The 16,168-nt window shown below is 41.0% G+C and overlaps 1 pseudogene across 1 annotated transcript; it reads right to left on the bottom strand.

Moving 5' to 3' along the window:
- Positions 1-5,919: 5,919 nt before the first annotated feature.
- LOC309815923 (BTB/POZ domain-containing protein 9-like) lies at positions 5,920-8,000 on the bottom strand (annotated as a pseudogene). Its single transcript has 2 exons — positions 7,681-8,000; positions 5,920-7,429 (listed from the first exon to the last, which is right to left on the bottom strand). The product of its transcript is annotated as a BTB/POZ domain-containing protein 9-like (transcript).
- Positions 8,001-16,168: the final 8,168 nt, after the last annotated feature.

Below are 16,168 nucleotides of genomic sequence, written 5' to 3'. Positions count from 1 at the left end.
CTTGTCAAAGACCAGTTGACTATATTTATGTGGTCTATTTTTGGGCTCTCTATTCTGTTCCGTTGCTCTATTTGTCTATTCTTTTGCCAATACAACATTGTCTTGATTATTGTAGCTTCATAGTAAGACTCAAAGTTGGGTAGTATCAGTTCTCCAACTTTGTTCTCTTTCAATATTATGTTGGCTATTCTTTTGCCTTTCCATAAAAACGTTAGAATCAACTTGTCAATATCTACAAAATAACTTTCTGGGATTTTGACTGAGATTGCACTGAAACTGTAGATTAAATTGGGAAGGACTACATCTTGACAATCTTGAGTCTTCCTATCCGTGAACATTGAATAACCTCTTTTTTAGTTCTTCTGTGATTTTTTCAACAGAGTTTTGTAGTTTTCTTTGTACATATGTTCTTGTACATATTTTGTTAAATTTATACCTATTTCATTTCAGAAAATGATAACGTAAATGGTATTATATTTTTAATTTCACATTTTACTTGTTCATTTTTGGTATATGGGAAAGCAATTAACTTTTGTATATTAACCTTGTATCTTGCAAACTTGCTATAACCTCCTATAGTTCCAGGAGGTTGTTTTTTTTTATTCTTTTGAATAGTCTACATAGATAATCATGTCATCTTTGAACAAAAGCAGTTTTATTTCTTCCTCTCAAACAGTATACCTTTCATTTCCTTTTATTATCTTATTACATTAGCTAGAATTTCTAGTATGATGTTGAAAAAGGGCAGTGAAAGAGGACATCCTACCTTGTTTCTGGCTCTAGGGAGAAAGAATCTAATTTCTCACCATTAAGTATGACATGATATTTTTTTCTCAAGTTGAGGAAGTTGCCTGTATTTCTAGTTCGCTCAGAGTTTTTATCATGAGTGGGAGTTGGATTTTGTCAAATGCTTTTTCTGCATCTATTGATACGATTTTTCTTCTTTAGCCTGTTGATGTGATGGGTTACATTAATTGATTTTCAAATGCTGAACCAGCCTTGCATAGCTGGGATAAATCTCACTTGGTTGTAGTGTATAATTGTTTTCATACATTGTTGGACTCAATTTGCTAATGTTTTATTGAAGATTTTTGCATCTGTGTTCATGAGAGATATCAGTCTATAGTTTACTTTTCTTGTAATGTTTTTGTCTGACTTTGGTATTAGGGTGATACTGGCCTTATAGAATGAGTTAGGAAGTAGTCCCTCTGTTTCTATCTTCTGAAAGAGATTGTATAGAATTGATAAAAATTTCTTCCTTAAATGTCTGGTGGAATTCACCAGTGAACCCTCTGGGTCTGGTGCCTTCTGTTTTAGAAGGTTACTAATTATCAATTCAATTTCTTTATAAATATAGGCCTATTTAGATTGTCTATTTCTTCTTCTGCCTTTTGTGATTTTAAATGAGCATATTGTGTCTTTCAAGGAACTGGTCTGGTACATCTGTGTTATCAAATTTGTGGGCATAGATCCAAAGGATCTGAAATGATGTGTTTTCATCTCTCTTCTTACAGTGCTCATCTGTTCTTGCATGCTGAATATTTTATCCTTAGAGACCTTAGCATATTAATCATAGTTATTTTAAGTTCCCTGTCTGATAATTCCAACATCCAAAGTCTGGTTCGAATGCTTGATCTATCTCTTCAAACTGTTTCTTTTTCCTTGTATTTTTTTCTTTTTTTAAAATAATTAATTAATTAATTAATTAATTATTTTTGGCTGTGTTGGGTCTTCGTTTCTGTGCGAGGGCTTTCTCTGGTTGCGGAGAGCAGGGGCCACTCTTCATCACGGTGTGTGGGCCTCTCACTGTCACGGCCTCTCTTGTTGCGGAGCACAAGCTCCAGACGCGCAGGCTCAGGAGTTGTGGCTCACAGGCCTAGTTGCTCCGTGGCATGTGAGATCTTCCCAGACCAGGGCTCGAACCCGTGTCCCCTGCATTGGCAGGCAGATTCTCAACCACTGCACCACCAGGGAGCCCTCCTTGTAATTTTTTCTTGATAGCTGGGCATGATGTAGTGGGTAAATGGATCAGTTGTAAACAGGACTTTAGTGATGTGCTGGCAAGTATAAGGAAAGGGGAAGCATTCTATATAGTCCTATGATTAGATCTCAGTCTTTTGGTGAGCCTATGTCTCTGGACTACAAACTTCACAGTGTTTTCAGTTTTTTTCTGCCCCTGAGGTGGGACAGGAAGAGTAGAGTGGGCTGGAATTGGGTATTTCCCTTCCTCCAGGTCAGTTTGATTTCTGATAAAACCCAGCAGGTTAGGCTTTTTAACTAGTTTCTTCTAAGGGCAAACCTTGTTAAGAAGAACAGAATGCTCTTGTATATTTAAAAGTAGTTCCTCCCCCACCCCACACCCTGCTCAGAGCACAAGGGGATTTTTTTTCTTGATATTTACTCTGAGAACAGGGTGGAGCTCCTAGAGGTAAAACTCACAAAGCACACTCTCGCCCCTTCCCCGTAATTTTTAACTCTCAAATTTGTGCAGCGATTCATCAATTATAAGTTTGCCCTACCCCACGCTGCTTCCTGCATAGACTTCTGCTCTGGTATGTTGTAATTCTCTTTAACCACTTATCTGTTTCTCCAACTTGGGGACCAGAAGTTTGTCCTGTGACCTTACTTCTCTCACAGATCTAAAAAGAATTGTTAATTTTTCAGTTTGTCCAGCTTTTTACTTGTTGTTAGGATGGAGTGGTGACTTCCAAGCTCCTTATATGCAGAAACTGGAAATCGCTCCCTATATTTGGAAGATGTGTTAGTAGATATTTGCAAGTCTGGAATTATTAAATCTTCCTGTGAAATAAATTTTGTATCAATATGTGTAACTCTTCATAATTAGTAATATTTTAAACCTTAAAGTCTATTTCATCTATTATCAGTTTAGCTGCCCCAGCTTTCTTTCAGTAGAATTTGCCTGATATATCATTTTCCATGCTTTTAATTTCAACCTTTAATGTTCTTATGTTTTACCCTTGAGCTTAAAGACAACATATAGCTGTACTATAAAAAGAATCAAGCTGTTAATCTTTGTCTTTCAACTGGAGATTTTTGCCCATTTACATTTATTACAGATTAAAAAAAAATTTTTTTTGACCATCTTTCATGGCATGTGGGATCTTAGTTCCTGACCAGGGATTGAACCAGCACACCATGCAGTGGAAGTGCAGAGCCTTAACCACTGGACTGCCAGGGAAGTCCTTATTACGGATATATTTGAATGAATTTTCATTTCTCCTTTTTTGCTATTTGTGTTACTTTTATTTTTTCTTATTTCCTATCCTTTCTTGACTTCACTTTAACTGATTGGATTTTTTCCTCTCTTTCTATTCTTTTCTTACTATTTTTTAAATGGCTATTTGAGAAATTTTAACACAAATATTTAATAAAGTCCAAAGTTAGTATGCATGCTACTTTGGGTTGCCTCAGAAGCAGAACTTGAGGTAAGAATTTGAGTAAAATAGTTTATTGGGGAGATGGCTTGAGTAAACACTGATAAGGGAAAAGGGAGATGAGACAGGGAAGGGAAGGACACTAATCAAGAGTCTCTATTTATGTTACCAACGTGGCCAACTAGAGCTAAATCCCAATAGGAAGCTCAAGGAGACAGTGTAGAATGTGTGCCAAGGAATGCAGGAACTGGAGTATTTATCAGCTAACTCTCATCAGTTCCTAGTTGAGGGCTTCTTTTGGAGACATTAATTCCTCAGCACTTCCAGCTTGCCCTGCCCATGTACAGGGGAGCTGTAATGGCCAGAAGAAGCCCTCAGGAAAAGTTTCAAACGTTTCCAGTTATAAGTTAAGCTAGAGTCCAGAAATGGTAAAGCCCAAGGCTATACAGGCAGGGCATTGATAGCATCTGTACAGTTACTATCTTTACCTTCCTTCCCAAAATACAAAGGCCTTAGAATGCTTTAACTCAAGCTACTCTCTCCCAAATTATATGCTATTGCTGTCCAGAATTTTAGTTCTTTTTAGCCACACAAATTAGAGATGACGATGATGATGATTTTATATGGTCGAGTGTTTATTTAGATTTCTCCATATGGTTATAATTTTTATTGCTCATTTTTCATTCCTAACACCTTTGATTGTTCTTCTGAGGTCATTTTTATTTTTCCTGAAGTATATCTTCTGAAGTTCTATCAGTCAAGGGTCTGTGGGTGTAAGTCCTGTCTGAAATGTCTTTATTTTGCTCTTGTTTTCAAATGAGAATTTCCCCAGATATAAAATTCTACACTGACAGTTATTTTCTCTTCGTATTTTGAAGATATCATTGAACTGTTTATTGGCCTCTGTTTGTGTATTGAGAAGTCATTCCCAATTCAGTTTGTCATTCTTGAATTTAGTCACATGACCACACCTAGCTATAAGTGAGGCTGGGAATTATAGAACTTTAGTAGGTTGAATTACCTTCCCATTAATTTATTTATTCGCTTTTTTGTTTGTTTGTTTGACTAGCAGAAAGACAACCTTCCTGTTTAATCATGCAGTTTGAAAATACCCTACTCTTCCAATACTGATAAATCACTCACAGATACGTCACACTAGGAGGAAACAGCTGACCCACTGGCTCTTTGTACACCCAAGATGAATGTGTCTTTAAGACAGAAAGGATCCCCAGTTGGCCCCACCCCTCCTCCAAGTAGTGTGTGCAGAGGACCTGATCACGACAGCCAGCCAAGGGGAGAACTCTGGGAATTAGCAAAAAACGGACACAATCTCATCAAGTTGCACAGGGCGGTTAGCACTGGGTTGGAAATTAGTCAGACACACAGAGCCAGATCAAGTGACAACCGTCAGATGAGATCTTTTCAGTGAGGATTAAGAGGTAAGCTTCTTAGAACTGATTTTTTTTTTCCCAATCCCTGGCTGAGTATTATGGTCTGGGGAGAAAACAGCAACCACTGATCACCACCGTGCGTGTGGGAAAGGCCCACTTTTGCGTTCCTGACACAGACTGGCAGGACGGCTGACTCCACAGGGCTCCACTAACCTGTGGCAAATCAAGGACAGGTCCAGCCCAACCAGAAGTTGGTATACATTCATCTATATGTACTTCTGAACATTAAATTAGCTGGTGGAATAATCACTATTTCCTTGTCAACCTCCCAAATTTAAAGGCTGGATACATTTCAGGAATGACAGGTTCATAACTTGGCAGTTCAAGTGGTTATTAACTCCAGTGTCCACAGATTGTTTTGCTTATTGTGTATTTTGTTGAACTTCCTCCAAGGATTTTCCTGGCCAGACCAGGTGCCGTGATTAGCTGCATCTGTGCCTCATTTAGGAGATGCGCACCATATTTCTCGGCACTACCCCACGCTCAACCGTTCAGAACTAAGGAAGGAAAATTACAGCATCAAAAGGGATTAAAACAAGAGATTTGCTGTTGGAGCCTTTCAAAAAGATCTGGAACACCTATGATTCAGCAAATGGAGAATAACCTTAAGAAATAAAAAATCATTTAGTTGTCAGGGCAATGTGCTCCATAAAAGTAAACACTCTATGGAAACCCATTTCCTAAAGGGTTTCTCCAGGTAATGAAGGCTTAATATATTCTCTTCCATTCCCGTGTTCATATGCCGTTTTTATATTCCGACTCGGGCCTGTCTACTACTTCTTTCCGTGCCCTTTGTGGGGTTAGATTAGAGAGGTAGGGTGTTAATGGGGGACCTGATGAAGATTGAAGACCCACTTTCTCCCCCTGGAGACCAGCCTGATTTGAACAAATTGAGGAGAACAAAGCAGCCCTTCTGTGTCCTTGGGAGGAAACCTGCTCCGTGTCCGTCTCTGCAGCCAGGTCTGCTCCTCCCAGGGAGGGATGGGGGGTAGTCCACAGGGATCCCGGCTCGGGGAGGACACGGTTCCTGCGCCATCTGGGCCCACCCGAGTCACTCCACACGTGCACCACCTTTATCGGTGCTGCCGGATGGCTGAGTACGAGTTAGAGCCTGGGCTGGAAAGCAGTGAGTTGCCACTGGGGGCCTACAGGACGTGCAGGGCGAGCTGCTGACTGGCCAGGCTGATGTCCCCTGTCCCTAATTCCTCACTGTTTTCCTCCTTCTGGCTGCTCTGCTGCTCAGGACACTCAAAGTGGACGTAGTGGAACACCTCGTTTGCAGTGTTGTGTGTTCCAACGATTCGGATGAAGGAGGCCGGCTGTCTTTCAAAAGTTACTGATTTGCCAGGACTTGCAGGTGACTTCAGCTCTTTCAGCTACCATGGTCCACTGCTGCTGGTTGGTGGAAGCCTCAACATAATAGCTGTAGCTCTGATCTTCACAGTCCCACAGTAATAACCACATTGACCCGATCATGTATGGCTGTGACAATTGAACCCCGATTGTACCACGTCCCAGCTGATGACACGTATAGCCAGAATCCCAATCATAGTTCTTGGTGTCCTCGTTCAGCAAGGTATTTTGGCTCCGACTGACCCCTTCAGTCACACGGCACAATCAGCAATTGTTGCCATGTTCTCCATGGGCCCTATTAGCCCCTCCTCCAGAGTGAAGGTTTGGTTTGTAAACATACGTTCAAGAGCCACAATGTGAAAAATCTTATTCACTGTGTTATGAGTCCCAACTAGTTGAATATACCTGCTGACATGGGCTGGAAGATATAACTTTTGCCAAGAACGACCCAGATATCGTGAATGATCAATCACCCTGATCCAATCAAGTTCATCCATTGACACTTCAATGGAATATGAATGAGACCGGCTATGTCGGTCCAACAGGAGTAACCGAATATGATTGCTAATGGACGGCTGACACAGCTTAATGTCAATGCCAGAACGGCAGTCATCATCAATCAGATGCCTAGAAAATCCATGATCCAAATCATAATTTTGAGTGTCGCCATCTGATAAGGCAGACTTCATCCGCCCTTTTACCACCTGAGCTCCATACTTCATAGTTGCAATGTTTTCTTCTGGTATGAGCATGCCTCTGTAATTGAGGTCCATGTCCCGGCTCTCTGATTGAATAGCATCCAGAATGGCATCAGGGGAGAACAGTCCCAAAGGCCTCACATCATTCAGAAGTTCAGTGAGGCTCATCAAAAGCAAACACACAGCCTGCATGATTTCAGCATGATTCTCCTTTGAATTATGCTTACACAAGTTTAGCAAGTCTAGGAAAATATCTTTTTCGGGAGCTGCAAATGAATCTTTTAATCCGACATTTAAAAGTGCTGTTTTAGAAAGGGAGAGGAAGCCTTGGCTTGAGAACACCTCCTGAGCATTTCTGTCCATAAACATGCTGCACATGCAAGTTAACTTGGGAAGTGAGTAGAGACTGGCAACGTCAAAAGTCATACAGACATTCTGCATGTTAAGTACGGTGCAGAGGTACTCAGAGGTAGAGTCCTCCAGCTCTGGAAATCCATATTATAGCCGGGCTCAAAAAGTCCAGCAGCACTTCCTCCTTATTTTATTTTATTTGTTTGCGGTACGCGGGCCTCTCACTGTTGTGGCGTCTCCGGTTGCGGAGCGCAGGCTCCGGACGCGCAGGCTCCGGACGCGCAGGCTCCGGACGCGCAGGCTCAGCGGCCGTGGCTCACGGGCCCAGCCGCTCCGCGGCACGTGGGATCCTCCCGGACCGGGGCGTGAACCCGCGTCCCCCGCATCGGCAGGCGGGCTCTCAACCACTGCGCCACCAGGGAAGCCCGCCTCCTCCTTCGTATCTGTCAGCCTCGCCTGCCTAGTGTATTGAATAGACGTACGTAAGTAGCACTGTGAATACCTCTGCAGTGGTGTCCTGGAGAGGGATTTTGACTTCAGGCTGAGATCGTCACAGTCCACCATATAGTAACGCGCTCAAATTACCCTGTGGGCAAGAAAACGTTTCTTTTCCACAACAAATGTGACATAGCCATATTCTTCCCCAATCAACAAGGCACGAACATGTTCAGACAAATGTGCACATGATCAATTTCCCCCACTTCAGTAAAGCGGCAAAGAGGGTGGCTGTCATCCATCTTGTAGAACAGACGATAGTCGTGGATCCCCACGATGTTCCTCTGAGACCTCACCACCCTCACAGACGCCTCTTCCACCCATTCTGCACCGCCATCATAGCCACGGCCCCCTCCTGCACCGTCCTCGCAGCCCCTGCCTACCTTCCCATTTAAATGTGTGGTTCGGACATAAGGAAAAGGAGGACAGTGGCTCCTGGCGTAGGCAAGCAGCAAATCTCTATCACAGTCTGTCTTTGGCTGTGAAACATCCATTTTATACTCCCTTCCCACATCTAGAGCACGCTCATCTTCCAAAAGAGAAACCTCAAAAGTCTCACCCTCTGACATCTAGCTCAAAGTCCTTCTTTTCAGGCTCAGATGTGACTCTTCATGTTCCAGTGACCTATAAACTAAATGACAACCCATCTGCTGAACAATGATTGAGAATAGGTTTTAGTGGTTACAACTCTCACTCAAAAAAGGGCGGAATGGGCAGCATGCAGCAGTCACTGGTCTGTAGCGATCACCAAGTGCAGCTGAGTAGCATAGCGGAGACCTCCAGCCCTGGCAGTAGGGTCCGCTGCCTTGTTCACCGCCAAGTTCTCTGGGTCTTTTATCTCATCACCCCACTGCTTTATAGCCTATGGTTTCCTTTCTCAAGGTCCAAGGTGGCTTCTGGAGCTCCAGCCCTCACACCTACGTACCAGTCAGTTGGATGGTACAAGGAAGGGAGAGACGCTATAGGACATAAAGGTCCTTTGTGGCTGTGGCTTTGCCTTCTCAGTTTCTTCCCTGTCTCTCATCCTCCATGACCACATCTGTGTGGGCACTGGAAGGTCTGCTTCTCGGAGCCTCATTGCCTTCAGTCTGCTTCTGCTGGTGCAGACTTGGGGTTTAGAGTGTACTTTGGAGTGGGTTAAATTAACTCTCACAGGTTATATCAGGCCAGTCTTGGGATTTTTTTGGCAGTAAAGTTCCATTGAAAACTTAGTAGGCTTCCAGACTTTTTTGCTTTCACTTGGAACCAAGGTTGTTTCTTTTAAGCCTCAAGACCATCATCTTTCAGTTACTGTCTCTGTGCTGTCCATCCTTCTCCCTTTGAAATACTCTATTTCATTGCTTCCAAGGCACAAATTTCTCTCTTTTCATTTTTATTGAAATGTAACATATTTACATAAAAGTGTGCAATTTACAGTATACAGCTTGACAAATTTTCACAAACTGATCACCCCTATGTGACTGGTACTCAGCTCAAGAAACAGAACACTACCCAGAGTATAAATCTTCTAGCTATTACTTCCCTCAAGGGTAACCACTATCCTGACTTCTAACATCATAGATTTGCTTCGTTTTGCCTGTTTTTAAATTTATAAAAATTATGTATAAATGGAATAATCAATATATGTTTTTTGTGTCTGGAGTCTGTTGATCAAAGCCCTAAATGTTTGTGGGTATCATCCACATTATTTTGTGTGGCCATAATTTGTTTATTCTTACCGTTGTGTAATACTCCACTGTGTGAATATACCACAGATTATTAATCTGTTCCACTACTGATAGGCATTTCGAGGTGGTCACCAGTTTGGAGCCGGTACACGTAGTTCTGCTGTGAATATCCTTGTGTTTATATGTCGGTGAATTTATATACATATTTCTGTTAGGTATTGTCTCAGCTACCTATGGCTGCATGACAGTCTCATTTTAGTATACTCATTGAGTCTGTGGGTAAGGAATTTGGATAAGATACAGAAGGTGCAATTTATACTCTGCTCTACCTTGTCTGGGGCCTCAGCTAGGAAAGCACAAATGGCTGGGGGTGATTCAATGGCCAAGGGCTGGAATCTTGTGGAGACTTCTTCACTCACTGATCTGGTGTCCGGGCTGGGATAACTCAAAGACTGGGCTAAACTGGAAGTAGACTTCAGGGTACTTGTCCACAGTCTCTCTGTGTGGCTGAGGCTTCCTTACAGCATGGGGGCCTCATGTAGTCAGACTTCTTACCTGGAGACTGGGAGCTCTAAGAGAAAGTATTCTAGCAATCAAAATGGAAGCTGTAAGACCTTTTATGATCTGGTTTCAAAAGTCACACAGTGTCGGGACTTCCCTGGTGGTCCAGTGGGTAAGACTGTGCTCCCAATGCAGGGGCCCTGGGTTCGATCCCTGGTTGGGGAACTAGATCCCACATGCATGCTGCAACTAAGGAGTCCAAGTGACGCAACTAAAGATCCCACATGCCACAACAAAAATCCCACTTGCCGCAACTAAGATCCAGTGCAGCCAAAATAAATAAATAACTAAATAAATATTTTTTTAAAAAGTCACACAGTGTCACCAACACCACACTTTATTGGTCAAAACAGTCATAAACCCTCCATGATTCAAAGGCAGTGGATATAGACATCTGTTTTTTGATAAAAAGAGTGTCAGAGAATTTGCAGCTGTGTTTTAAAATTGCCACATACTTTGGACTAGAATTTTGGGGTCTTAGGGTATGCCTATGTTTAGCTTTTAGTACTGCCACTCAGTATGTGGCATAGTTGTATCAATTTATTACATGAGCAATGTATGAGAGTTCTGGTTGCTCCACATTTCTGCCAACACTTGATGTCACCTTTTTCATTTTAGCTACTCTGGTAGTTGTAAAGTAACAGCACGTTGTGATCTTAATTTGCATTTCCCTGACAACTAATGATACAAGATTGAGTGGGCTGAATGGTGCCCTGCCCTCAAAAGACATCAGGTCCTAATTCCTGGAAGCTGTGAATATTATCTTATATATATAGTAAAGCTTTTGCAGATGTGATTAAATTAAGGATGAGATAAGGAGATTATCTTGGATTACCTAGTGGGCCCTAAATGCTATAACGGGTGTCTTCATAAGAGAGAGGCACAGAGGAGGAGGTGGAGGGAAGACGGAGGTAGAGATTGGAATGATGTAGCCTCAAGCCAAGGAATGCCAGCAACCACCAGAGACCAGAAAAGGCAAGGGATGGAGTTTCCCTCAGAGCTTCCAGAAGGAGTGTGACCTTGCCAGTATCTTGATTTCAGACTTTTAGCCCCCAGACTTGTAAGAAAATAAATGTCTGTAGTTTTAAACCACCAAGGTTATGGGAATTTGTTATAGCAATCTCAGGAAACTAATATAAGAACATTTTCATTTATTTATTGGCCATTAGGATATTCTCTTTTATGAAGCGCCTATTCATATATGTTGCCTGCTTTTCTATTGGGTTGTCTGCCATTTTATTTATTGATGTGAAGTGGTTCTTTGAATGTATTCTGGATATAAGTTGAACTGATTTGAGTTCTCTGGGAAGCAGAGACTGAGGTGGAGTAAGTAGTATGAAAAGCTTATGGTAGAGGAGCGCCAATGAAAGAAAAGGAGAGAAAGCAGGATTGGGAGGGGGCCATCAGACTACAGTGTAGACCTGAGGCCCTCTGACAGCCCAACAGGGAGCTCTGGAGCAAAGGCTGCCCATTAGAGGAGTCCCACGGTGGGGTGGAAACAGCTAGGACCTTGTACGAATGCCTTGTTGATCTTTGGTTGAGGAACACCCCGCAAAGAACATGGTTGGTTATCAGTGCCTTTCTCAATCATTGGTCATGAGCCACCACAAGAACATGACCTGGGCTCAAAAGCTGATGTGGACCTGAAGGCGCTAACAGCAGGAGGTTGTGAGTTAACCACACTCCTCACAGGTCTGCAGTGAGTCCTCTCTTGAAGAGGGATCTGAATTGTGCATCCCAGCCTGCCATGTGAGTCCTTTATTGTAAATGTCTTCTCCCACTCTGGGCTTGCCCTTTCACACTTTTAATGGTGTCTTTTGATGAACAGAAGTCTTTGATATGAACGTAGTCCAATGTATCATTTTTTTCCTTTATAACTCGTTATTGTGTGTCATGGTGAAAAACATTTGCCAACCTCAAGTTTTATCCTAAAAGATTAGTTTTTTAACCTTTCACATTTAGACCTATAACTTACCTAGAATTGATTTTCATGAATGTGAGGTAGGGAGTCAAGATTTATTTTGTCCCTTTGGCTATTCAATTGCCTTAGAAAAGAACATCTTTTCCCCTTTTCCCCACTGTACTACTTCAGGTGTGTTGCCTTTGTCATCAATCAGGTGAACATATATGTTGATTTGCATTTCCCTTATGACTAACGATGTTGAGCATCTTTTCATGTGCTTATTGACCACTTGTATATCTTCTTTGGAGAAATGTCTACTCAGGTTCTTTGCCCATTTAAAAAATTGGGTTATTTATCATATTATTATTGGGTTTGTAGGATCTCTTTATATATTCTAGACACAAGTCATTTACCAAATATATTGTTTGCAAAAATTTTCTCCTATTGTGTCATTGTCTTCTTACTTTCTTGATCATGTCCTTTGAGGTACAAAAGTTTCAAATTTTGATAAAGTCTAATTTTTCTCACTTTTTTTGTACCTGTGTTTTTAGTGTCATTTCTAATTCAAGATCATGAAGATTTACACCTATCTTTTCTTCTAAGAGCTTTATAGTTTAGGCTCTAATATTTCAGTCTTTGATAATTTTGAGTTATGTTTTGTATATGGTGTGAGATAGGGGTCTAGACTGATTCTTTTGTATGTGAATATCCAGTTGTCCCAACACCATTTGTTGAAAAGATTTTTCTATTCCCCATTGAACTGCTTTGGCACTCTTGTTGAAAATCAATTGACTCTAAATGTGAGAGTTTATTTCTGGGCTTTAAATTCTATTCCATTGATCTATATGTCTGTCCTTATGCCAGTACCACACAGCCTTGATTACTTCAGCTTTGTAGTAAGAGTTTTTAAATTGAAATATAGTTGATGTACAATATTATGTTAGTTTCAGGTGTACTGTATAGTGACTTGACATTTGTATACGTTACGAAAAGATCACCACCATAATTCTAGTAACCATTGGTCCCCACATAAAGTTATTACAATGTCATTGACCATATTCTTTATGCTGTATATTACATCCAGTGGATTATTTAGTTTATAACTGGAGGTTTGTATTTCTTTGTACCCCCTTCACCTATGTCATCCTCCCACCCCCAGCAACCACCCATTCGTTTTCTGTATCTATGAGTCTGTTTCAGTTTGTATTGTTTGTTCTAAAAAACAAAAGTTTTGGGCTTCCCTGGTGGCGCAGTGGTTGAGAGTCCGCCTGCTGATGCAGGGGACATGGGTTCGTGCCCCGGTCCGGGAAGATCCCACATGCCGTGGAGCGGCTGGGCCCGTGAGCCATGGCCGCTGGGCCTGCGCGTCTGGAGCCTGTGCTCCGCAACAAGAGAGGCCACAACAGTGAGAGGCCCACATACTGGAAAAAAAACAAAACAAAACAAAAAATAAAAGTTTTTTAGATTTCAGAAATAAAGGAGATCATATGGTATTTCTCTTTCTCTGTATGACTTATTTTACCTAGTGTAATATCCTCTAGGTCCACCGATGTTGTCATAAATAGCAAGATTTATTTTTTTCATGGCTGAGTGATATTTCATTGTATATATACACCATATCTTCTTTATCCATTCATCTATTGATAGACACTTAAGTTGCTTTCATATCTTGGCTTTGTAAATAATGCTGCAATGAACTTTGGTGTACATATATCTTCTCAAATTAGTGTTTTTGTTTTCTTCGGGTAAATACACAAAAGTGAAATTGCTGGATCATATGGCAGTTCTATTTTGAAGTTTTTGAGGACCCTCCATACTACTTTCCATAGTGGCTGCACCAATTTACACCCCCACCAACAGTGCATAAGCATCCCCCACATCCTTGCCAACACTTGTTATTTGTTGTCTTTTGGATGATAGCCATTCTGACAAGTGTGAGATGGTATCTCATTCTGGTTTTTATTTGCATTTTCCTGATGATTAGTGACGTTGAGCATCTTTTCATGTGTCTGTTGGCCATCTGTATGTCATCTTTAGAAAAATGTCTATTCAGGTCCTCTGTCCATGTTTAAATTGGGTTGTTTGTTTTTTTGAGGTTGAGTTGTATGAGTTCTTTGTATATTTTGGGTATTAGCCCCTTATTAAATATATCATTTGCAAATATCTTCTCTCATTCAGTAGGTTGCCTTTTCACTTTGTTGAAAGCTTCCTTCGCTGTGCAAAAGTTTTTTAGTGTGATGTAGTCCCATTCGTTTAATTTTGCTTTTATTTCCCTTCAGTGAGGAGACATCCAAAATAATGTTGCTAAGACTGATGTCAAAGAGCATACTGTCTATACTTTCTTCTAAAAGTGTTATGCTTTCAGGTCTTACATTGAAGTCTTTAATCCATTTTGAGGTATTGTGTATATAGTGTGAGAAAGTAGTCCAGTTTGATTCTTTTGCACGTAGATGTCCAGTTTTCCCATTTTTTGAAAAGACACCATTTAGTGAAGAGACTCTCTTTTCCCTATTTTATATTCTTGCTTCTTTTTTTTGGGGGGGGTGCTGCACCATGTGGCATGGGCTCAACCAGGGATCAAACCAACATTCTCTGCAGTGGAAGCATGGAGTCTTAACTGCTGGACTGCCAGGGAAGTCCCTATTCTTGCTTCTTTTGTCATAGATTAATTGATTACATAAGTGTGTGTTTATTTCTAAGCTCTCTATTCTGTTCCATTGATCTATGTGTCTGTTTTTGTGCTGGTATCGTACTGTTTTGATTCCCATAGCTTTGTAGTATAGTTTGAAATCAGGGAGCATAATACCTCCAGCTTTGTTCTTCTTGCTCAAGACTGCTTTGGCTATGTGGGGTCTTTTAGAATTACTTGTTCTAGTTCTGTGAAAAATACCTTTGTTATTTTGATAGGGATTGAGTTGAATCTGTAGATTGCTTTAGGCAGTATGGTCATTTTAACAATATTAATTATTCTAATCCATGAGCTTGGTATATCTTTCCATTTGTTTGCGTCCTTTTCAACTGAAGAAAGTCATCAATGCCTTATAGTTTTCAGAGTACAAGCCTTTTACCTATTTGGTTAGATTTATTCGTAGGTATTTTATTCTTTTTGATGCGCTTATAAATAGAATTGTTTTCTCAATTTCTCTTTCTGATAGTTTGTTGTTAGTGTATAGAAATGCAATAGATTTCTGCATATTAATTTTGTATCTTGCAACTTTACTAAGTTCATTGATGATATCTAGTCGTTTTCTGGTAGCACCTTTAGAATTTTCTATATATAGTATCATGTCATCTGCAGACAGTGGCAGTTTTGCTTCTTCCTTTCCAGTTTGGATTCCTTTTATTTCTTTTTCTTGTCTGATTGCTGTGGCTAGCACTTCCGATATTATATTCAATAAAAGTAGTGCTACTGGGTATCTCTGTCTTATTCCTGATCTTAGAGGAAACGCTTTCAACGTTTCATCATTGAACATGACGTTGGCTGTGGATTTGTCATATGGCCTCTATTTTGTTGGTTTGTGTTTGTTTTTTTTTTTGTGGTACGCAGGCCTCTCACTGTTGTGGCCTCTCCCGTTGCGGAGCACAGACTCCGGACGCGCAGGCTCAGTGGCCATGGCTCACGGGCCCAGCCGCTCCACGGCATGTGGGATCCTCCCAGACTGGGGCACGAACCCGTGTCCCCTGCATCGGCAGGCGGACTCTGAACCACTGCGCCACCAGGGAAGCCCTGGCCTCTATTTTGTTCAGGTATATTCCCCCTATACCCACTTTGTTGAGAGCTTTTATAATAAATAAAGGTTGACTTTTGTCAAAAGCCTTTTCTGCATTTATTGAGATGATCGTTTAATTTTTATTCTTCAGTTTGTTAATGTGATGTATCACAATGACTGATTCGTGGATATTAAACCATCCTTGCATCCCTGGGATAAATCCCACTTGATCAGGGTGTATGAACCTTTTAACGTATTGTTGAATTCAGTTTGCCATTATTTTGTTGAGGATTTTTGTATCTATGTTCATCAGTGATATTGGTTTGTAATTTTCTTTTTGTGCTGTTTTTTCTGGTCTTGGTATCAGGGTGGTGCTGGCCTTATAGAATGAGTTCAGAAGCATTCCTTCCTCTACAATTTTCTGAAATAATTTGAGAAGCATAGGGGTTAATTCTTCTTTGAATGTATTGTAGAATTCACCCATGAGGTCATCTGGTCCTGGACTTTTGTTTAATTAATTAAGGCTGTGTTAGGTCTTTGTTGCTGTGTGTGGGCTTTCTCTAATTGCAGCGAGTGGGGGCTAC

This window comes from Mesoplodon mirus (assembly GCF_964341445.2).
Source record: "Mesoplodon mirus genome assembly, chromosome: 14".
Lineage (NCBI taxonomy): Eukaryota > Metazoa > Chordata > Mammalia > Artiodactyla > Ziphiidae > Mesoplodon > Mesoplodon mirus.
The sequence above is the reverse complement of the archived record's forward strand: the minus strand, read 5'-3'. Positions and strand labels throughout refer to the sequence as shown.